This window comes from Trachemys scripta, chromosome 6, assembly GCF_013100865.1.
Source record: "Trachemys scripta elegans isolate TJP31775 chromosome 6, CAS_Tse_1.0, whole genome shotgun sequence".
In the NCBI taxonomy this organism is placed as follows: Eukaryota; Metazoa; Chordata; order Testudines; family Emydidae; genus Trachemys; species Trachemys scripta.
In genome coordinates this window covers 67189063-67214095 of record NC_048303.1, presented here as the reverse complement: position 1 = coordinate 67214095, position 25033 = coordinate 67189063, and the positions used below count along the sequence as shown (strand labels likewise).

The following is a 25033-nucleotide window of genomic DNA, read 5'->3' as shown; positions in this document are numbered from 1 at the left end:
TACCTAAAAAGCAGAGTGCTGGTAAATAGATTGCTTGATCATATGTGATGTTACGTGAACATATAAATATTTATATATAACTGCACACACTCTCCCATTTTACATTCTTTGTTTTACACATTCATTTATTTGTTAATTACCTGCCTACATAAGAAATAAAATTAATAACTGCAGTATTTCAAAATATATTACAGTGAGCAATCCTGCACTGGACTAGATCTATGGGCTTTTCTATCTCTAATTTCTACAAACAGTAATTTATCAGTCCTTAAGGCTTGTAATGTCAACACCATCTCAGTGTTCATTTCAGGTTATACATTTACACCAGGTGGCAAGTTTAATTGATCATTTGTTGGACCTTTGAAATGTCAGGAAGACAGACACTTCACTTTGCTATCTGTTTATTAAAGAACTGCATTTTAAATTTAATCAACAGGTGGTGGTATTATGAGTATTGAGCATCTGCATCAAATTTTTTATTTATTTATTTTATAAATTAGGCTGGTCAGTGGTTGGAGGGAGAGGGAGAATAATGAATATGAAATCAAAGGTCAGATTCCATCAGTCTTGCTCATGGTCTTTACTCAAGCATGTAGTCTCCTTGAAGTCATGGGACTAGTCGCATAAAAGAGTTATAAGATCCCTAGAATTCAATGGAGAAAAATGGGATATGAGAGGATCTGAACAGAGTAGAAGAATGATAAGTGGATAACCCTGATTAAGAGATTCTTTTTTAAATAAAAAATGAGCTCAGTTTGTTTGTTTTTTACAGGAGGTTGGGTGTTAAAATCAGTAAAGTTCTAATAATGAAAGCCTTTTAAAAAGGCAATGTACCTTTTCTGATATTTATCACAAAGGAAGAAAAAAAAATAGAAGATTTTTCCATATACCAAAACTCAGTGAAATCTGAAACAGGCTGTAAATCGGGTAGATTAAATGCAACTCAAATTGGTTATATGTTTTAATATAATCAGTCCCAAATCCAGTAAACAATATTAGCCACATTAATGTGTCTTTGGACATTACATACCGTGGGGTCACTTTTTCAAATGAAAGGGGGAAAACTTCCACCCCTAAAACACCATAATAAAAACTGGTTTAATTTTTTTCTTTCAGAAAGTCCCTCAACAGTAGGACTAGGTATTGAATGCTCTCAAATAACCAAGTTAAGAGGGGCATGCAGCACATGGTTAATTTGAAGCTTGCTTTTCCTCACTCTGCTCTCAGATTAATTAATCTGAGCCAGCAAGCCTCAGAGCTGAATTTAAAAATTGACTTCAGCTGTCCAATTTTGTTTAATTGCCTCAAATTGTTGCTATTAACCAGAAAGCCAATATAAAAATTAAAGAGAGTGGGTTCTCAAAAAACTGAAGATTCATTGAAAGCTGAGGGTTTTATGGAAGTGTGTAATTTTCATGGGGGGGGGGGGGAGAAGAAATTCATTTCGATAAGGTCTAAACATTCTGTTTTGACATTTTGGAACAGAACACTATAATGTAAAATACATTTCTAAATGAAAAATTGACACTTAATTTAAAAAAAATTCAAAAACAGAACAAAACATTTTGACACATGAAAACACTTTATAAATATTTCACAGGACATTTTGAAAAATGTTGGTTTTGTTCTTTTCTGGAATGATTTTTTTTTTAAAGCTGTAGAATTTCCCATAAAACAGAAAATCTGGTTCTCACTCAATTCTACTATTCACATTTTTTCAGTTTTCAAATTTCTCCATTTTAGAGACACACTGATATTTATTAGCTTGCTCTTATATTTCTGTAAAATCTCGGAGAAAACCTTGTGTGAAGAAACTCTCATACCAGTCCATATATTGTAGGTATATCCAGGGGAGATATGGAGCCACTAAAATACTGGACATAATAGATATACTCTTTTTCCTCAGCAAGGTGGAAATAATTCCGTAAAACAAACCTAAAAAAGAAGAGTCCCTTAGTCTAGAAACCATCATCCCTAATTCAGAATTCATTTATGGAGAAAAAGTGGATAAAACTATAGGGACTTTCCAAGCATTAAACGTAGGATCAAATTTCCAAAAAATGCATCAAGACCAGTCTGTCTTGCAAAACTAAAGTCACCTAAAAGTGAGGGCAGAAATATGGTGAAGGCACAATTCTTCCCTACATGATCACTTCCTGTTCACTAAAAAATAAAATGACATTTATAGAAACCTTATACAGTGACCTATTAAGTGAGAGAGATCCTCTTCTCCTGAGGAGCAGGCTGAGCCAGATGATGCCTGGCCCAACATAGTTTGAATGTCAGGTTTGGCTTCAATTCTTATCATAATTCAAAATACTTTACAAATGAGCATGAATATTAAATAGGGCCCTACCAAATTCACAGCCATGAAAAACTCGTCAAGACTGTGAAATCGGTTTCCTTCCCCTCCCCCGTAAAATCTTGTCTTTTCTGTGCTTTTACCCTATACTATAGGGATTTCACAGGGGAGACCAACATTTCTCAAATCGGAGGTCCTGACCCAAGGGGGGGGTCACAAGGTTATTTTAGGGGGTTGCAGTATTGCCACCCTTACTTCTGTGCTGCCTTCAGAGCTGGGCGGCTGCTGCTGACTGAGGGCCCAGCTCTGCAAGCAGCAGCAGAGAAATAAGGGTGGCAATACCATAACATGCCATCCTTACTTCTGTGCTGCTGCTGGCGTCAGCTCTACTTTCAGGTGTTGCTCTCCAGCTGCCCACCTCTGAGGGCAGCGCCACTGCCAGCAGCAGTAAGGGTAGCAGCACTGCAACCCCTCCTACAATAAACCTTTCGACTTCCCCACACACAGCTCCTTTTTGGGTCAGGATCCCTACAATTACACCACCGTGAAGTTTCAGATTTAAATACCTGAAATAATAACATTTACGATTTTTAAAATCCCATGACCGTGAAATTGACCAAAGTGGACCGTGAATTTAGTAGGACCCTATAAATAAAGCTTAGATTTATCACAGCAGAAGTGTTAACTAAGATGCATCAACTACATATTAATCCTATGTAAATAACACACATTTGCTTTTACATCATAAAAGAAATTAGAATATATGTAGATATTTTATATTGACTTTTTATTGTATTCTCCATACAAGAGTTTAAGAAAGCCCAACTGTTAAATACACCACAAAAAGCTGTGTTGTCATTACTGTGTTCTTGAAAGTCTTCGTCAGCCTCACTGGGAGAAGCAGGAAGGGTAGAGAAAGAATGGCACACTGGGAAGGAATATCCTCTGCTTACTATCATGCTATGATTTCTAGGCATTTTAAATTGGCTGCAGAGGAAATGAACTGGATATCAACTTTGTGAGATGACATTTAGGTAAAGGATGTGAGAATCTACTGCTGGCAGGTTAGAATTACTTAATGAGTAATTCATCTGAGTACTTTACAATAAGCAAAATGATTCAGTGCAAGACTGATTGTTTTGTTTTTTAGTAAAGATTATAGGACAATTTATTTAAAAAATTCTAGTGTGCTTTAAAATTCAATGTTAAGGTGTTCCCAGCCAATCCAACCTTTTGTGTAAAATGACATTTTCATACAGTCTCCATTTTTGTCTCTTTCAAATCATTCCTAAAAACTCACTCTCTTTAGCATTTTATACAAAATTGAATGTCCTTATTTCAAATTTTAATACAACACACCCACTAAATATACATATTCCAACTTGAGGCTAATGCATAACCGCTGTAACCTGTGCTTTTCTTCAGTTTTATATCTTGTCTGTAATCTATCATAGAGACCACAATCCTGCAGGTGTTTATATTGTTTTGTTGTGATTATTTGTTAATCAGAAAAAATACACACAAAAATACAGAGGACATGTTTTTACAGAACCGTTTTAAACAAAATTTACAACATTCTAAAAACTAAGTTTTACATACATCCCAGGCCCTCATTATTTCCAAATTTAGGCATTTAAAAATGTCAAGCACTCTAATAATGTTAAATTGCTATGTGCAGAGCAGAACTACCAGAAGTTACTGGAATATTTCAAATTTTCATGAGCTTTAATTTAGAAAGGGAAGCAACATTAGCAGAACAGCTGTGAGATAGTGCATAGGTTTCTCAATTTAGTATAATGTCAAAGAAATGCTTATTGGTTCAGAGATCATTAAAAATATCAAATTGAAATTAAGCAATTTTAGGTAAAGATTTTTATTAAGAAAGCCTAGGTCAACCATAAATAAGAAAATTATTATTGTAGACCATTTAAAACTAAATACATTACAATCCAAATCTATAATCCATAGAGTCCTTCAAGGCACTGGTCTCAGCCTTCGAATACTGAAGAGCTGAAATCACCTGGCATTGGCCACTGTCAGTAGACAGGATACTGGGCTGGATGGACCTTTGGTCTGACCCAGTATGGCCATTCTTATGTTCTTATATGAAATGGAAAAATGTATTTACCACTTTCTCCTCTCTGATCTATATGCAGTTTAGTAGTACTCCTGGATTACTCATTGACACTAAGCTCTCACATAGCAGCACCCATGAGTAATGCTTTCTATCACCTCTGGTTGGCAGGGAAACTATTCCAATCTGGCAGATGATGACCTGGCCTCAGTAATACACAGCTTTGTCACCTCCCATCTAACCACAGCAATTCAATATTCCTGGGCATGCAGCCATCAGCCTTTAGGAAATTGCAACTAGTACAGAAAAACAGCAGAGCATCTCTTCAGCAACATAGGCTACAGTGAGCCTATCAAACTTGTCCTACATATTCTCTACACTGGCTTCCCAGAGAACCCAGTCAAGCTCAAGATCTTGATCCCCATTGTCAAGGTGCTCAATGGCCCAAGATACCTAAAAAGCTCATCTAAATCTCAGATGAAACCGTGGTTCACAAAACTGCTCCTCAAGCACAACAGAACTGTATACCACAAAGGTAAAAACTCGTATTGTAGACATCAGAGCCTTCCTGGGGACTGGTCCAGACTTTGGAATGAACTCTCACAGGAACTATCACAGATCCAGGTGCAAGCTTTTTTTATGTTGTCATTGATAATACAATACCTAGCAGTGTGTCCCTATTAAAAATAATTACACTACATCCATCCACTCCACGTGGGAGAAATTGTGTGAGAAAGAAAGTACCACATGTGACAGATGTTAGTCATGTCACTTAATGCACTCTGGGACACTCCCAGATACTACGGTGATGAGGACAGTATACGACCCAGAATGAAAAGAACAGATAGTAGATAATGTTTTCACCCCTCAGCTCACAGAGAGCCTATCTCCATGTATCTTTTTCACCAATGAACTCCTGTTCCAGCTTCCTCTAGTTGAGTATCTAAGTCTTTTAATCATATTTTCAGTAACATTTTCTCTAATATCATTTCAACCATCTCTTCCTTTACCTCGTGCTCCAGAAATGGGTATTCTCCTTGAACCCAAATTAATCTCCTTCCATCACATCAACAATTTCTGCAAGAACTACTTTAACCTCCATAATATCTATTCACGATGCAGTGGATAGGGCACTGGATTGGGAGTCAGACCTAAAATTTATTGTTGGCTCTGGCGCTGACCTGATGCGTGATCTCAATCATTTCATCTTTCTCTCGGTTTCTCAGTCTGTAAAACAGGTATAATGATACTTATCTCCCTTTGTTAAACACTTTGGGATCTATGGATGAAGCACTAAGAACATGTTATTACTATTCTCCATCTGCTCACTATTATTCATGCCTTCATTCTCTCCACTTTAGATCAGCAGATTTTCCTCCCAACTCTTCTCTTGCCTTTGCTAGCTACTTTTAGATTCTATTCCCAAGTCATTTTGTAACCACATTATTCCCTTATGCTGTATCTGTGTACAATTAATAAAACAGTACAGGGTGATTTTATATGAAAGATAGTATACAAACTAAACAATGATTAACACCGCATCTCTTTCCATCAAACTGTCTTATTTCCTTAATATTTAGTCATCTCTCTGGAAATTCTCCATTTTACTGCAGAATTCTCCTAGCAACATAAAACCACTACAGTGTTCCTTCTGACAGTCTGCTTCAATGCAGAATGACCACTTTGCATAATTCAGGCAGCTAAACAAAGGTCTTCAAAAGTCAGATTTTTTTTGTCCAGCACTAAACTGAAGATTCTTCAGCAGCACTGCTTTAGATGTATACAGCGTTAGATCTGAATAAGGACTTCTACAATTATCAATGTAGAATAGTAAAAGAATGGTCAAGGAACTCAGAGGGTTTTTTAGATTGAAACCCTAATAGAGAGAGACAAAAATAATTGACTTCTATGAAATCTTATGAGTCTGCATTAGTCAATTCTTTTTTTGTTGGAAATCAAGTAACAAGTTCAATATATTGTAATCTGAATAGGTTCTGCTTAAACAGGCCACTCATGACAGTCTGGGATATACCCGCAGCTCTGAATTTTGGCTTCATAAAAATATTTCTTTAAACAGATTTAGTGATTTATCAGCCTAAACAACTACTTTTGTTACCAATGGCTTCAAATTTTTGAATGTAACATGTTGAGAATACATAACTCTTGGCCTAGTCAGAATCCAGAGGCAACAAAAAGTTATAGAATGTCAAATTAAAAATCTAAACAACTTGTTTATTTTAAAATATGAAATTTCATATAATGACATTATAGGTGGAATAGTAATGATACCTATAGTTAAGGTTGTCCAACACTTTCCATTGTAACCTTTTGTTTTCAGTTGCTTATAACTTTGATGAACTAACTATTCAGGTTCAAATTTTTCTTATTTGGGTTGAATTTTGAGAAAGTTTGAACTACAACTGTACAGCTATTTCAGAGAACAAGAGTAGTAAAAGATAGTTTTTCTAAATTAAAGAAACTTGTACAGTTCTAAATCCTCTAAGATTTGGAGTAGAAAACATAAATTTGACAGATATTCCTGATCAGGGCCGGCTCTAGGTTTTTTCCGCCCGTAGCAAAAAAAACAAACACAAACAAACAAACCAACCCGAGAGCGCAACAGCCAAAGCAAAAACAAAAAACAAAAAAAACCCCACACCTCTGAGAGCGCCCGGAATGCCTCCCCTGAAATTGTGCTGCCCCAAGCATGTGCTTGGTTTGCTGGTGCCTAGTGCCAGTCCTGTTCCTGAGGTCACAGCACTGCCTTTCACTGTCCCCCAGAAAATCTGACCAAATTGTAAAGCACAACAACTTGTTAAAGGCTCTTTTAATTTTAATTTCAAATGCACAGCCCATTCTCCCAGGCTATGTTAAGCCTTCTGTTTCCTCTATATATAATAAGCATGAGCTAGATTTCCAGAAGAGACATAGGCAAAACAGATCAAGCCACCTTCTCTTCCTTCCTCTGCCATCCATCAAAACACTCTACAGTCATAGAATATCAGTGTTGGAAGGGACCTCAGGAGGTCATCTAGTCCAACTCCCTTCTCAAAGCAGGACCAATCCCCAACTAAATCATCCCAGCCAGGGCTTTGTCAAGCCTGACCTTAAAAACCTCTAAGGAAGGAGATCCCACCATCACCCTAGGTAATCCATTCCAGTGCTTCACCATCCTCCTAGTGAAAAAGTTTTTCCTAATATCCAACCTAAACCTCCCCCACTGCAACTTGAGACCATTACTCCTTGTTCGGTCATCTGCTACCACTGAGAACAGTCTAGATCCATCCTCTTTGGAACCCCCTTTCAGGTAGTTGAAAGCAGCTATCAAATCCCCCCTCATTTCTCTCTTCTGCAGACAAAATAATCCCAGTTCCCTCAGCCTCGCCTCATAAATCATGTGCTCCAGCCCCCTAATCATTTACAGTCCAAGGGAAGGATCACTGGATTAGGAGTCAGAAGACTACCCATCTAGTTCTAGTCTCACCTCTTTCACAGATTAGCATTATCGAAGAGGCAAGCAAGTATTCCTTAATATCACATATGAAATAACGGATGATTTCAAGTGTTGTACAAGGTAACTTTTGGCAGAACCAGGATTTGAACTCAGGCCTCTAGTATGGTGGACCCAAGCCTCAATCACTTAGCTACATTGCCTCCCAAACTGGATATGCCAAAATCATGCAGCTTCGCTAAGATGTCTGTAAAATGGGACTAGTACTCCATGCCTAGTAGAAGAAATGGGATCTGATAAAGTGTCAGGTAATGGAATTGCTTTGTTTTTTCTGTTTTCTTTTATTAAAAACTATTACAATACAAACTAAAGCCTCTTTAAATGTCATATGAATTGAAAGAAAGTAATTACATGATCCCATGCAACTTCTTGCATGGTATATGTACAATATAGGAGAAGAGCGATACAATATAATATATACAATATTGTATATAGGTACACAAGCACAGAGTATGGTCAAATCTACCTTAATAAGGGAGTTAAAATCTGTAACTATTTTTCACACGAATGAAGAATATGGTAAGGGGGATCAGTGCTCTCTCTATATAGGACCACGTATTTTAAAAAAATAATCTATTAGACTACCTTCCTAGAAGTTTAAAAATTAAGTATTGTCCCTATTTGGTCCTTTTTTCTTTAGCACATAACCATTCTTTACATTTTTTCTAATGGTGCAAAAAGAATACAACTGATTTTGTTTAGTGTGTTCATTGGACAGCCCTGAGAATAGTATTTGTTCAATTAAGACAATTAGGAAAAATATTTTACATCAACAATGCTACTACCTCAGAAAGTCTTCAAAAAGCAGTAAGATTTGAACATTTACTAAAACAGAAATTTGTATAACACATCCTTTTAACTATTTTAAAGTTTATACTAAGTAACTGGTTTGATGGTATGCATTACTAACAAGTACAAGCACTAAACTTTATCTTTGAAAAAATATTGTTCTCAAATGTAGAGCTTGTAAAAAGTCCCTTACTGTAAATAAAACTAAGATGTCAGGTTTCCCTCATGATCAAATTACCACATGGGAGAGAAAAGTGTGTTTCTTTATATCATATTGCCAACATGCATCAGTCCTGACCTGGAGGGACCACCTCTAGAGGCAAGAGGATTATTTAGTTTTCAAAGTCCAGGAAAACTCAAGGCTTTTAAAAGCGACACATAGAATCTCACATTTTTCCCCAGTTACCACGTGAGAAAAATTCTAGGTAACGTCTGGGGTGATCAATGCTCATAAGAAGATGAGATTTTATTTATAATATAATCTGTCTGCTCCAAATCTTATCTCTTAATTGTGTAATTTGGTAGAAAATCTCTTTAAAAATAAAAATGAATAAAGTCCTGCTTAACATCTCAGTGTATTGATAATCTACAAGTTTCTATTTTCTGATACAATAGCAAATGAGAATTAGGAATCAAAATTCAAATTTATTTGTTTCCCTAGGCAGGTACATTTGTAGGCCATTTTTTTTTTGTGAACACACACCACAGGGTATTTTTCCTCATTCACTCACTCCTGTCTTCTTTATGTAGCTTATGTCATGTCTTAACCATTTCCATGCAAATGACTCTCCTGTGTCTTCCTTTCCTTTTCTTTGCACACCACAAGCTAGTTTCACTCTGCGAATGCGTGTTGCACAACAGATCAGACCTCATGTTGGAGAGTTATGTAAGCAGTGAGAGATGGCACAGAAGGAACAGAAAAGGTAAAGACACAAATAGGATTTGGAATAATATCACGAGTTGTAAATTAATTTTTAAAAATTCTTTCTATGAAAGAAAAAAGGCCAACAGGAGGAACGAACAAACACAAGAGACCAAAAGGAAGAGAGATTGCTACTACGTAAATATTTGCATCATGGTAGTGACAAAAGATATGCACCACTGTAGAAGGGTCTTGAGGAAGGATTTGAAGAAAGAACATGGCTAATTTAATTATTGTTTTTGTAGGTGTTTTGTAAGTAAGCAGTGTATGGAGGAAGGCACAAAGATGCATCTCAGAGATGTAAAGCAGCAAGTAGATGAGGGCACCAGTTCAGAAAGGTAGACTGGGGAGCAACTTGATAAGATACAATAGCAAATAGAGGGGCCAGGAACGCAAGAAAACACATTTTGAATTTGATGTGGTGGGAAAAAGGGGGAGCCAATGGAGGGATTCAATTATCAGAACGATGCACTAAGATGACGACTTTGGCAGCTTGGCAGCAGGAGGGCTGCGATGCAGGTATCAAGGAAACTAAAGAGGCAGTGGTTGTAATACTAAACACAGGATAGAATAGGACTGATGAAAGAGTTTCAGATGAGTGTACTGAGAGACTAGGTTGGAATTTAGTGATATGGAGGAAGCAGCAGCAGCAAGACAGGGATACTGCCTAGATTTATGGGACAATATAGCAAGATGTAAAAATGGACACCCAGATTGTGAATTTAAGTGACAGCGAGGAGAGTGACGCAGTCAACAGCGACAGAAAAATGAGACAGTCAGGAGGGCTTGGGAAAAACACAATTCAGTTTTGTCCACGTTACACTTATGGTGAGACAACAGGAGAGATCAAAAACATGGCCTGAGATGCAGGATTTGAGAGAGATAGCCAGGCAAAAGTAGAGAGGTAGATTTTAGAGTCATCTGCATAAAGGTACTAGTTGAAACCATGCAAGTGAATGAGACCATTAACAGGAAGGGTTGAGAGAGAAAAGGAGGAGATCTAGGATAGAGCACTGTGGGATTGCCCACAGAAAGTAAAACTTGACAATGAAGGAATATTCAAAGAGGTAAGAGATCTAAAAGGTCAGTTATGAAAGCCAAGGAAGGATAAGATAGCAAGAAGGATCAGCAGTTTCAAAAGCAACAAAACGGTAAAGAAGGGGGACAAGTATGGGTTCTTATATCTGGCTAGTAAGAACTCAGAGACCTACATGCAAGCAATTTCACTAGGACAGAAAGTGTAGAAGCCAGATTAGATGAGATGAGAACCATGATGAAGTTGGAGAAACTTGAGGCAGCTTTTACAAAAACTACATCTGCTGAGCCTAAAGATGAAGGTAGGAGATAAGTCAGTATTTGAAAAAGCAGGGAACTGCACAACAGTTTATTGAGAATGGAAGGACTATGGTATGCTTGTATTGTCATTGGTGCTGGCTAAAGAAGAATGAAAAAAAAACCTCATCTGGGAAGTAAGGAAGAGAATAAGGGGAGAGGCAAGGGAAGCTGGAAGAGGATGGAGTCACCAGGGCAGGTGGCGGGTATATAGGAGAGCAGGAATCAGTGACAGAAGAGGAAAAGTGAAAGAGCCGAGGGTAGAGGAAGGTAAAGGGGTGGAGGAAAGAAAAAAAATGGGGAAAAGCAATTGTACTGGCCTAAGATGTATAGCACCGTATTCACAGCATTTTATTTCTGTTAAAGATTGTCCCCAATTCTGTTAATTTGGAGATTGAGAGGTTAAACAGGAGAGGATAGCAGAACATTCATAGGATTAATGTCAAATTGCTCTTTGCTGATGGACATGTAAACATTTAAATATCTGCTTATTAAAATTATTTCCATGCTCTTGGTTTTCCCCTTGCATTTCAGGTCATGGCTACATTTCAAAGGTCAAATATACATTAAGTACCCATGAAGTAATATTAAACTGTCAAATACAATTTTCATATTAAAAGCAGTAAGAAGGGAAGACACTTGGATGTAAAATTACTGAATAATTGGGATTTCCTTTAAGACATTTTCTTTTAGATTTTTTTAATTAAGAGTTTAATAGTTTATTATAAATTTTAAGCTGTGTTTGTTCTGAGAAGTAAGAAAACATTTATCATCTGGTAAACACACAAGAAGGTGCAGGGAAATTGCTATGTGCATAGTCAGTGTTAAGACACCAAAAAGTTTGTTTTAACCTAAAAAGCTGATTTTGGTATTTAAACTTTGCGATAGAAAGAATTTTCACTGGGACACAGTCCTCCATTTTTCTCTCAAAGTGGCTTCACACAGAAAAAGAGTGATATGTTTGCTAAGTGCTTACTTAGCCCTCATCAACACAGTATCTATCGGGAGTACTTCAAAAATATTTAAAAATAAAACTAACACAGGACAGGAGAAGTATTTTGATTGCTTTTTGTTTGGCTGGTTATGCATGTAGGACTTGCCAAAGTCCAAAAAAAAAAAAAAAAAAAAAAAAGAGTTTTACACTTATAGCTTGATCCTGTAAGCTGCTCAGTCCCTCCTGAAAAATTACTGAACACCCTTAACACTCACTGGATTCAGGCACTTTGATTTTAAGGTAGTGCATATTTCCTTCAGGGGTAAATCCCATATTCTAGGTCCAATCCCTGTAAAAATTCTGTTTTCTCAACTCACAAGTCTCCTCCTGTTGTTCAACAATTTCATTGCTCTGGTGAAAAATGTTGTCATAGCTATGGAGGAAGATATAACTGCTCAAGAAGCTAAGGCTAATACCATGGAGGGCTTTGAATATCAGGACATGTACCTTGAACTAGACTTCTTTGAGAAGTCTAACAATTGACTTCATTGGGCTTTGGATCAGGGCCTGGGTAGCCAGTCAGAAAGCAATATGCCAAGTGATCTATTAATAGGAAGCCGGGCTGATACAAGGAATGGTTGATGCAGTCCATACTAGCTGATGCTTTTTAATTGCATGTGGCTTCTTTCCTAGATAAAACAGACTGCAATAATCAAGCTCAAAGTTCACACATGCATAGATTAGTATGGCCTCTTCATCAGAGAGGCAAGTTCTCCAAAGTACTTCCCACTTCCTATCTGCTTCACCTCAGCCTTCTTTGGGTTCAGATTTAGCCAGCTGCTCTTTATCCAGGTACTGATTTCAACTGGAAGCTAGAAGATAGTGCTCTGTTTACATCTAATGCAAAGGATATGTATGGCTGGCACTTCACACTATTTATCTCACCACTTGTCTCATTATGGAGAGGGGTCTGAACCTTAGTTGCAGAGTCCTCTGAGGACTATGCCTGTCATGACCCTCTGGGTTTAGTGCGAGAGGACATATCTGAGCCATTTCCGGGTATATCAATTTATCCCTGACGACTATTGGAAGCAGAACAGGAATATATGACTATCAATGGTATCAAATGACAAAATAGTTCTACAAGGTGAATAGAGATACTACCGTTGTATGTGGACGGGAGGTGGTCATTCACCAAAGCAACAAGTGCCGTGTTTGTCCTGTGCCTTGACCTGAAGGCTGAGAGAAGAATCCAGGATAATGGCAACCAACAGGTGGCATTGGAGAGTTTGTCAATTAGCTTGCTTAAGCTTTTTTTTTTTTTTTGGTTAAACACTGGGCAGGAACTCATGCAAGGTCTCTAACATCAAACGGTGCTTTTTTAAGAATTGTCTGGATTATTGGATTGTGGAAAGGGGCAGATTTCCCATATCAAAAGAGGTGCTGACAGTCTCATTATTGGGTGGGGGGTCCTTTGTGTTCCCTACTTTTTTTTTTTTTTTTTTAAACCACATAGGAAGGCATGGGTCAGAGTTAGAGGTGGCAGCCCTGACTGCCATCAGCTTCTTTGACTACTACTTGTGAATGGACCAAATCCTTGGAAAGAAAGCACTATGTTTCTGGTCTCAATCTTGGTCCCCCTACTCCATTCTTGGTAAACCATAAAATGAGATGACAATTCCTAACAGCAAGGGCTGCTATGTTTGAGGTTTGAGTGGGCAAGGTACGGAATCAGCTTATAGTCCAAAAATTTTTTGCAGGATACTGGTTCTGCCCACATCAAGGGCAGTACGGATGGAGATTTAGTCTTAACTCTGAATTCCCTTGCTTGTCCTGGATAGGGGAATTGTATTTTAAAATCGGTCCTGGTCTTAGAAGAAGAAAGCACAGTTCTGATTCTTACAAAATATCACCTATAGATCCTGAAAATAATCATATTACTAGCAAAAAGTAAAGTGGGAAAATTAAAAGTCATGAACTTGAACAAGTTATCTATAAGCATATTAACTTCAGCTTTCATTATTAGCCCAGGGAAAAAAAATATTCTTTGCTTTAGAATTTTGGACTAGCTTGTTAGTCCCACTGCATTCAGTCCTTAAAAATAAGAAAATCCGCCCTTAGATGAATCTACATTTAACACAAAGTAGTTCAGACATTATATGAATCAAACTATACTGGACCAAGGGTGATTCACAAATATGTACACTCATTCTTAATCATCATTTTGGCTAAATTACTCATGGCTCATTAGCCTTCTCTAGGGATGCCTTATTTTTTTATTTCTTGTAAACTTCTATTTATCTGACTTCTGAAAAATGAGTATTATTTAAAAGTCTTAGGCATTAATATCTATAAAAGGCTCATTCTTAACTGAAAACATCAATTTCAGTCAAACATTTAAAAAATTGGACAATACAAAAACATTTTTTATTTTAAAATATCAAGTATTATTAAGAGTTAGAACTGTATCACCCTTAATCTTTTTTCACACTATGGTGATCCATTAGTATCTTCAGCCAACACCTAAAGAGAATGGGAAACCATTAGTCTTCGAGGAAGTATGTTAGCATCTATTCATACACAACACTATGAATCTTAAAAAAATACAACCAGCTGGAAGTCAGAGTCTTTTTTAGCATGACAAGGTAGCGAGGTAATATCTTTTACTGGACCGACTTCCGTTGGTGAAAGAGACATGCTTTTAAGCTTACGCAGAGCTCATCTTCAGTCCTTTTTACACTATTAATCTCCCAGTTTCCTACCAGCATGACCTACTTAAAGCTATACCACCAAGGATGAAGAAGTTTAGTTTTCACTAAATTCATGAAAAAGTAATCAAGTTGATTAAAATAATACAGTTGAGTTGATAGAATCTTTAACAGAAATATAAACCCCACAATAAGTAGTCGTAGACCAAAGGGGTCAATTAGATCTATTTATTTCCCAGACTACACTGAATTATACTGAAGTTACACCATGCTTTTTGACTATAAACATGAAGGTTTGCCTTGAATTTACACTTGTCCTATGAGGTTGCTCACAAAATGCATCCTTTTAGAAATATGATTCCCAAACATGGTCCATCACTCCATGCAGAGAGTCATTATTTGTGGAATTGGGGCCTAAATTTAGTAACTGTCTTTTACTCATGATGCTTTTAGAAACTGTCCTGCTGTTAGAAATGGAAACTACTTAGCCAGGTGTACAAAACAGCTTTTGTATGGTTTAAAAAAAATAATTCAAGCAAGAAACATCCCCATAGTGTTGTATCTCTCAGGGGAAAAAAATGAAAGTGCCTTTGAATCATTAGTATTACCAGTATCTTGAGATACATTAAGCAATTAAAATTCACATTCAGTTTTGTACAACAAACACCTTCGGTAGGCATTTAACTTCTGATCCCAATTATACTACCGTTTTATAAATCCTCAGGTCTTGTTTTATCATATTAACTCAACTAAAATATATCCCGTTATCAGATAGGAAGCCTGAGATCTATACTCAAGCTAATTTAGTGTGTAGAAAATTATGGTTTATAGTTTTTTCAGATAGGGGTTCATTAAGCTAAAAAGCTTTCTATTGGTCCCCATTACTATTATGCTTTTATTCTGTGTGTCATTCAGTATTGGTGATAAAAACCTTACATTTAACAAAAATAAAAGTAAATTTATTGGCAGGCACTTTAGGAGGTTCTTAGGAGCCTCATTAAAAATATTTAAGAGTCCTCTTCCAGCTAACTACTTTTAGTGTTTATATTATAGGCAGTTTAAAAAGGAAGATTAAGTGTTTCATGAGACTCCCATTACTCTGATGAAATAATCAGAAGTCTACAATTATTAGATTTGACAGAAAACTTCACTATTAATATATTAAGAAGAAAGAACATTAAGGGGCATTTTCAACCATGAAAACTGATTTAGAAACAATAGAACAAGTACCATCTCTGCTCATTGAGGTGTGTGTGTGGGGGGGGGAGAGAATGCTATTCAAAATATAAAATTAAGGCATTCTAAAGCACACTAGCCACAAATGCATAACAGAGTTTACTGAAAATATATCTATACAAACTGGAAGAGTACAAAATATACTTCTTTTTAAAAAGTATCTTTGAATGTACAAATACCCAAATTAAACACCACAAATTTTGTCTTGCTGATCCCTTAAGAAAAACAAGCTTCTGTTAATGAAAAATGCTGTCTATGGCTTATATTCAAGTCCAAAGATGACAGACAAATCAAATTAAAATTCAACTAATTTCAAACAGTAAATTTTAAATGCTGATTCAAATTATTCAGCATCTTGTTCGCCTTCTAAAAAAATTTTTTAAATTTTTGCGAAACTAAAAGTGATTTGGTTGCAGATGACCTAATTACTAGAATAAAAGCTGTGTCTGACAAAGAGAGAGAAAGGACCACTGCTTCATACATAATTTATTAAGATTTCCAAGAGTATTCAGGTTAAATTCACAGATCTGAGCATCTCATTGTAATGTTAAATAAATTTTTAACAAGTCAGTGTGTTTTGGTGTTCAAATATACACTTTTTTATTTTTCATTATTTAAAAAAAATCCCTCAATATTTCTGCTGCTACATGGGTTACAATTGGCCACTGAACCTTATGCTTTAAATGCATTTTTGGGTGCAGCAGTGCAGCACAGCCTCTCATCCCTCTGCAGCTTTCTCCTTTTTCAGCAGAGGAGCAAAAGCTGCTGCAGTCAACTGCAGAATAAGCCACCACCACGTCCTGTCACTAACAAAGACACCGGTATCTGTAACACCCAAAGAGGTGGCTTTTGCAGTTTCACAACAGCATGCCTACCGCCCAAAAGCAAAATTTTAACATTTAAAAAGTGCAAGAGAATGCCAGGCTCTGCAATACCTGCCTCATCCTCCCTCCAGAATGCCTTCATTGTGGAGCTGTTAGATTCACATCAAGGCATCTCCTTCCCTGCTTTGTGTCCCTTTCTCTGGCAGTCACGGCTGCTGCGGCAGAAGGGAGGACGACGACTTCAATGGGCTCAAGCTCTCATTCCTCCTCGCAATGAATCTGCTACATTCTTTGTTGCCCTTTGCCCGTTTCCTTAGATACTGTTTTTTCCTCTTTTCTATGTCAACAAACCTTTTAAAAAACACCCTATTTTCTAGCTACAAAAGCCGCTTTCTTCTCCCTTCCCCAGCTCGCCGCCGCCACCGCCTCCTCCTCGCCTGTCAAACACACTGATCAGAACCACAGGAAATCCATCCCGAGCTCCTCGCTGCAGCAGCGGGGATAAAACAGGCTCCTCTCCCTGCAGCAGCCCGAAAAGGCGCACGCACTGCCAACAGCAACAGACAGAGGCACTAAATATTACAGCCCAGCATGGCTCGGCCGGCGTGCGGTGACCTCCCAGTTTCACCTACCCCATCTCCGAAGTCGGCTGCGCCTCCATTCCGTCTCCAGCGCCCAGTCTCCGCCCGCACCCACTGGCTGCACTAGAGCCGGAGCCAATACAACCACATTCCAATCACGCGTGCGCCCAGCCTAGCCCAGTGCAGCCAATGGCCCAGCTCGCATTAGAGGATGCGATGCGCCCTGGTCCGCATCCAGAGGATTAAACAGCTGCTCCCCCCGCCCCAGACTCCGGTCAATTCGCTGTCTGAGTGATCAGAGGGGACGGAAGGGGAGGGATCCTGTCAATGATCATCGCAAAGCACAGCTACAGAGAATGTGAAGAAATTGGAGTGGGAATTGAAGGTGGGTGGGGAGAGTAAGCGGGAAGAGGAGGAGGAGGGAAATACATCCCCCAAATAAAAATGCAAATCTTGCTCTATTTACTATTTGCCAAAACGATCCCAAACTATTACTTACTATCAGCACATAGAGCAGCATGAGGTGTAATAGATATTGCCAAAATTAACGTCAAGTATCTGGGTAGAGGAATCACTTTTCACAGCAATGAGGGTGAATTTTGATAGTCTGTCCATTCCCTATTATTGTATATTATGTAAAATACATGGAGTTATTTAAAGAACAGCTATTTTGCTATTACATTCCAGATTAATCCAAATTAACTTTCAAGTGTAAACAACCACTAAAATACCTAAACAATTTCAACAGTTCAATTTGAGAGGATGAACACTACTATTTTTGAAGAGGGGAAAGTATGGACTTGTCTACAAAGGAAGTAAGTGCAGAATAAGGAAGGGTGCAAATTTAAAGTGCAAGAGCTATTCCTAAAGTGGACTATGTGCTAAACGACAAAAAAGGTACTGTGAGTGTGGAATAAGAGTATCCACAAGGGGAGTTTGTGTAGAATAGCTATTGTGCTAACCTAACTTCCCTGTGTATTGAATATATTAGAACTTGTCTTCATTTGAACATGGATTAAGATAGTGTGTGAATTTAAGTGCAATAGCTGTTCCTGGATAACTCCATGTGTGGACACTTTCTAAAACGAGTGAAGCTGAACAGGAACAAGGCACTCTTATTCTGGAATAAGAGCACCATTCCATAATGAGCACAATCACATGTGGAATTAATCAAGAACAACTCCAAGCGTAGACCAATATCATGCTAAATAATTTCTCTCTCTTTCAAATGCAAATGTGCATCAAATATAGAGCAGTAGTTTTGAAAAGACAACTAGAATCACACTGCAGATAGGTATACTGGCACAATGGGTAAGTCACCTCTTGCAGACTTGTTTTCTTGCTTTTGAATTAGAAAAAATATTTCAGATACACAAAATAGGCATTTCCTAGCACAAAATGTAATGCCAGAAACCCCTCAATTATAAATCCTAACTGTGTTACTCACTAACTTAAATTCTCTCCATTTGTAAAAATTGAGACCACATTTGACTACGTCACAAGATGTTCTGAGGATTATAATTTCTTCTTTCAGTAAAAACACTCAAATAAATGAAAAACTACCCAAGTCTGCAAAAAATCAATCTTTTACACTTACGAAGAGTCTTATCATGGATAGATATTTTTTAAAAAGTTTTTAAAATAAGGTTGTAACTATCAAAGTACTGAACATTCAACTGTTGGAAATTAGGACTCTGGTCCTTCAGACAGCTCTGTGGGGATGCAAGGAAACAAGTTAATCCTATAACAGAACTAAAGGTATACACCTAATACTTCAGATTATTATTTTTGAAAACCCCAAAGTATTGCTTAGAGATCCATTAAAATAATTTTCTTCCCTAATAATAATATTTTTGGATTTGCTTATAGTTCAACAGAATGCAATGCTTTCACATGTCTTCCATCAAGCAAGCTTTTTGGTTATATAAACCATAAATTACTTTTATTATAAAGAGTCATCTGATAAATGTGCATTTAAGACTAACACATTATTCTAATTCAGTTATAGTAGTTGGATATAGGCATGCAGCAATTTTCCAAAAAGGGCCATATTTTTGAAGTTTAATGTACCCACATCATTTGAATGCTTATTTTATGTACATTTAGATGAGGTATGATGTGGAGCTGTCAAGAGATATCGTAAGCTTGTAGGCAAGATGAAACAATGGTACCCCAAAATGAGTTTTTTTTGCAGTTCCAGAAATGCTGCATCATGACTGACTACAGCTTTTACTGTTTACATTAATTTCAGCATCTTAATGTTTATTGCTCAAAGTTACCAAATGACAATGTATTAATTTTTTTTTTATTGGTTTTGCATGGGCAAGACTTCCCCCCACCTCCCAGAATAATGAAGCTGTTCAGCATGTGGCAAAAATGGTGAATATCAACATTTTACAATATACTAATATGAAATTTTTCATACCCCATATTCTTAACAGTTAATGTATCTCAAATGATTGTAATAGTGTTCTATATTTTTAATTATTTGTTGACCAGATCAGTCTCCCACTAAAGTAGCAGTTCATTCCATGCCCACAGGTATGTATTGCATAGTGGGCAGACAAATTTATGTAAATTCTTAATGTAGTGCTTCTCCATTTGTAATCTTTTTACCTACATGCATGTAATATCTAGTCTGTCTAGTAGAAGATTTTAATTTGTAAATGCCTATGCATGCAGTACTCGTCTTTGAATATTCTAGAAAGTAGCTTTTTAATTCAGTGACATTTATGCAGAGATCAGTATTAGTGATGACAATACACAGCTTCATACTGGGCTTCTATCAAAAACAGCAATTTTGATGCTAATATATAAATCTAATTTAGCACAAGTCTGTATACTTGTACAAAAAAAAAATTTAGCAATGGTGATAATGTTAATCTATTTGGGAATTCTACCTCTACAGGGAAGTTACAGTATATGAAGACTTGAAGAATACAAGCCTCTTAAAACTTATATCAAAGAGAAAAAGACTCTCCACAAATTTTGAAAAATGGGGTTTCGTCAAGAAAATCAAGAGAATGAAAAAAAACTGGCAAAAGCCACCACGTGGTAGACAGAATTCTGTGATGCTGGCAATAGATGCCAGGAGAGATTAATTGTACTGGCAGCTACTGGATGAATTTTCTAGTTCAGTATTGCCACTAATACTCTATCACAGGGGTTGCTTTAAGAAATACTCAAGCAACTCAAATTTGGCATGTCAGAGTTGTATTGATTGGGGGGTGGGGGAGAAGGAGAGGAGGGAAACAGAACCAGACTGACTCTGATTAGAGATCATGATGTTCACCTGATTCTACAGCCAACAAAGCAAGAATGTCCTCTGATTGTTTCTCAAGCAAACAATGCAACAGGATCACACACAGGACAAGAAACTTCATAAAATAGAAATATTTGAGAGAGGAACCAATCTAAGGGACGCAGCATATCAAAAACTTACATGTTGTGCAAACCTATGGAAGATTTGATTGCTAAGGATGCAAAATGTCTTTCTTCCAACTTGAGTAAAATGAATCAAAGCAAAACTATTACACTACACTATACATATTCTATACCATTACATTATACAGTCACCTTCTGAATTAAAAAAAAAAAAATCAGCATAGGCTACTACTACTGGAGGAATTTCAGATGTGATGGTATGGCAAGTCTCCAACATACATGTTCTGGGATTATTTTCTCCAGATGCTACTTCAAGATGTCCATGCAGAGTGAAAAGTGATTGGAAATTTCACTTACACATACAACATACCATGCTTCCATACTCCTTTACCACAAAACAGGCCCAACTATGCCAAGTAGGTATAAATCTACATTCTTTATATGTTAAATCTCCCTGAAGTACATAATGTCTTTGATTCTGGGAAATTTGTTGTGCATCAGACTCCTGGTTCTTTCCATGGAATTTGGAGTGTCGTGGGAACAGAGGAAACTGTTAGACTCAAAAGGCGGGGGCGTCTCTAGCTTTTTTGATGCTCCAAGCACGGCAGGCAGGCTGCCTTCAGTGGCATGCCTGTGGGAGGTCCCCGGTCCCGTGGATTCGGCGGCATGCCTGCGGGAGGTCCACCAGTCCCGGGCTTCGGCATACCCGCTGCCGAATTGCCGCCAAATCCGCAGGGCCAGCAGACCTCCTGACTGCCGCCCTCACAGGGACCGGCAGGGCGCTCCCCTCGGCTTGCTGCCCCAGGCACGCACTTGGAGCGCTGGTGCCTGGAACCGCTGCTGCTCAAAGGGTAGCAGTGGGATTGGACTGACAAGAAAGAAGCCAGCCCTTGTCAGATGGACCCTCACAAGAGTGAATATCCTGAGTGAATATGCAAAAGATATGCAAGAAAGAAGTGTCCTAACAAGTAGTAGTGAAGACAAAGTTCACAAACAAATCCTTGCCTCTACAATGAAGAGTGATGAAGAGCATGTTACAGCTCTTATCAACCACATCATCAACAATATGGCAAACCTTTTTGACCCTGAATTACTTCAAGAGGTGTTTATCAACATATCTACTGGACTGCATGCAACATCAGATATATAAGAGCGTCCACTGAAAAGAGCAGATGCTGAAGAACAAAGATTTGTGAGAGGTGGACTCAATGCTGATGGGATATGTAGCTTCTTCAGTCCAGTCAAGAAATCGGTCATCAAAACATTTACGGACATGGCTAAGATCATCAAATTTAAGTCTAAGGGAGAGAATCACAGTAACTACCAGTCCAGAAATTGTTTTCCGATAGAGCCCTGTCATTTGTAAGATAGATGTTTGAATAGCAGTTGTTCTTGGGCATCCGATAGGACCCATGCCTATGTCCCTCTTCCATGCTGATGGAACAATAAGAACAGAAAGCTCAATTAGGGCATCAGCTGCAAACTCAAAAAAATCCATGAGCTCAGAGCATGTAACAAAGAAATCAGAGATGCTATGGCTGTCATACAAATGATGGCTGGAGACAAATTCCACCACATTCATTAAATTGGCTGCTGAGTACTTGAGGCACACAATAAAGCATTTGACAAAGCTAATTCCATAATTGAAGTCTTTGACAAATAAGACAACAATACCTCTAAAAACTGCTGAAAGGCTATGCCAGACAGGATCAAAGTCTAGATGCAAGAAATATTAAGTGATTGGTGGACACATCGTAAAGTAACTCCTCACTTAAAGTCCTCCTGGTTAACGTTGTTTCGTTGCTGATCAATTAGAGAACATGCTTGTTTAAAGTTGCGTAATGCTCCCTTATAACGTTGTTTAGCAGCCGCCTGCTTTGTCCACTGCTTGCAGAAAGAGCAGCCCATTGTAGATAGCTGGTGGGGGGTTGGAACCAGGGTGGACCAGTAGCCCCCCTATCAGCTCCCTGCTCCCCTTAGTTCTCTGTGTGGCAGCCGCCCAGCAGGCTATCAGTTGCCGGCAGTTCAGCTGTCCCTCCCCTCACTGCCATATGCTGCTCCTGCCTTCTGCCTTGGAGCTGCTCCCCAGAGCCTCCTGCTTGCTGTGGGGGAGGAACGGGGGGAAGAGGGAGGCTAATGTCAGGGTGTCCCCCTCCCCCCCTGCTCCTGCCCCCGACTTACTCCATCTCTATAGAGCAAGGGGTGGAGGAGACACGACGGGGCTCAGGACAGAGGGAGCTTGCTGGCAGCAGCTGCTGTCTCAACTTGATCTACTTAAAAAGGCAATGTACTTAGAATGGGATCAGTGTACTTAAAGGGGCAATGCACATCTCTCTCTCACACACAGACGGTGTGTGTATCTGTCTGCCATGCTATCTCTCCTCCCTCCATTTGTGCTGCCTTGTAGAGTGTGAGGCTACATTAACAATGTGTTAACCCTTGAGGGTTCAGCCGAGTGGTAGTTCATCATTTAGCAGTAAGGCAGTCCTTGGGAAATATCCCACCCTCTGACTTCACCACCTCAACCAAGCTTCACAATCATCATGGCTGTGTATAATATTAAATTGGTTGTTTAAAACTTATACAGTGTGAGTGTGTGTGAGAGAGATTTTTTATAGATAGTCAGTCTTTGGTGACATTTTTTTTCCAGGAACCTAACCCCCTGTATTTACATTAATTCTTATGGGGAAATTGGATTCGCTTAACATCATTTCGCTTAAGGTCTCATTTTTCAGCAACATAACTACAACGTTAAGCGAGGAGTTACTGTACCTCCATGGAAAAATTTCCAAACATGGCATCCAACAAGCAAGTCAATTATAAAATTCCTCTGTAAATATATATTTCAAAATGTACCTGAGGGTGTAGGAGCACACCCGATACAAACACTCCTCCTTGCTGGAGGCTTTTCCAATACTGAAATAACAATGTCCATCACCAGTAGAGATGCTGAAGAAGCCCATAACTTGTACAGTACTTAAGAGGAAGCAGACAAGGATGCTTCTGCTTGCTGTACATGCAATATGGCTTTTGGGTCTCATGGTGTCAAAGGAACCACAGTAATTAGAGGTCACCTGATACAGATATTTTGTCCTTGCTGTTCACTGATTTCCAGAAATGGAACACAGATAACACATGAATTGAAACAGACACCAGTACTAGCACAACTGACAAGTGTCGCTTCATACCTGTGCATGCAATTTGTGATGCACTCACTCCTGATTTCTGCAATATACTTGCTACTGTATATACAGTAATAAAATGTGACTGCGTAATCTTATTTTGTATTGGGGGGATCTGTGTTCAATGTTGTAAAAACAAAGGGAGCTTACTGTTTCAGAGATCTTGCTAAACTTTGGAGTGATGAACCCTTGCTGCAGAAATTGCAGCTGAAGTTGGTAACAGTGCATATGATCAGAGTGAGAGGAAAAAGACCCACAGAGACCTGAATTGATTTTGATGGCTAGACTGAAGCACAATGGACAAGTCACTGGCCAAACTCCCACCATGTGAAGACAGGTCTGAAGGACATGTCAAAAGAGCATTTGGCAAACAAAGATTTGCATGTCTTCGCACGCAGGTAAAGCAGATATTGCATCACCATTGCAACATGAACATAAAATGTGGATGATGAACTACTTTCTGTATTCTTCAAGGGTCCAATGGCATCTGAGCTTCTACAAGATCTTATTTGAGCCTGTACCCATACGGGTCACTGCACAATCAACAGTGCCTAATCAAAATCTTCCCTACACAGAACTGCATACATGCCTAGGAGAGCTGGCTTATCCTCTGTTTCAAGGCACACTTATAGAAGAAAGAAACAGTTTAACTATTGCCTTAGAACAGGGGTTCTCAAACTGGGGGTCGGGACCCCTCAGGGGGTCGCGAGGTTATCTGGGGGGTCACAAGTTGTCAGCCTCCACCCCAAACCCCGCTTTGCCTCCAGCATTTATAATGGTGTTAAATATATAAAGAAGTGTTTTTAATTTATTGGGGGGGGTCACACTCAGAGGCTTGCTATATGAAAGGGGTCACCAGTACAAAAGTTTGAGAACCACTGCTATAGAAGTTACAAAATGAGAATGGAGTGGGCATTTGGCCATTTGAAAGTGAGGTGGTGCTGTCTTATGACTAGGTTAGAGGCTGCAGAACAATACTTGCCTAGGATTATAGCTGCATGTTATATTTTACACAATATTTGTGAGAAAGTCTCAGTGATGGGTGGTAGGCTGAGGTATAGAGAATTGCTCAGCGGTATGAGCAGCCAGCAAGGCACCTAGTACAAAATGTAAACCACGAGGACAATACTGTCAGAAAGAAAGAAATACTGTTCTTTCTTTGAGACTGGTGCCTGAACATCTGCATCTGTGTCTTCGGGAGAAGTGGGGTTGGATTTTGAGCACTAGAGTTGATTTTGCAGATATTAGAGCTGG

The 25033-nt window shown here is 38.4% G+C and overlaps 1 protein-coding gene across 1 annotated transcript in view; it reads right to left on the bottom strand.

Moving 5' to 3' along the window:
* APC (APC regulator of WNT signaling pathway) overlaps positions 1 to 17365 on the bottom strand; it is a 162455-nt gene extending 145090 nt beyond the window's left edge. Inside the window, exon 1 of the mRNA XM_034774164.1 lies at positions 17265 to 17365. The gene's annotated coding sequence lies outside the window, so the exon portion shown is untranslated. The remainder of the gene's footprint in view (positions 1 to 17264) is intronic.
* Between the last annotated feature and the right edge of the window lie 7668 nt (positions 17366 to 25033).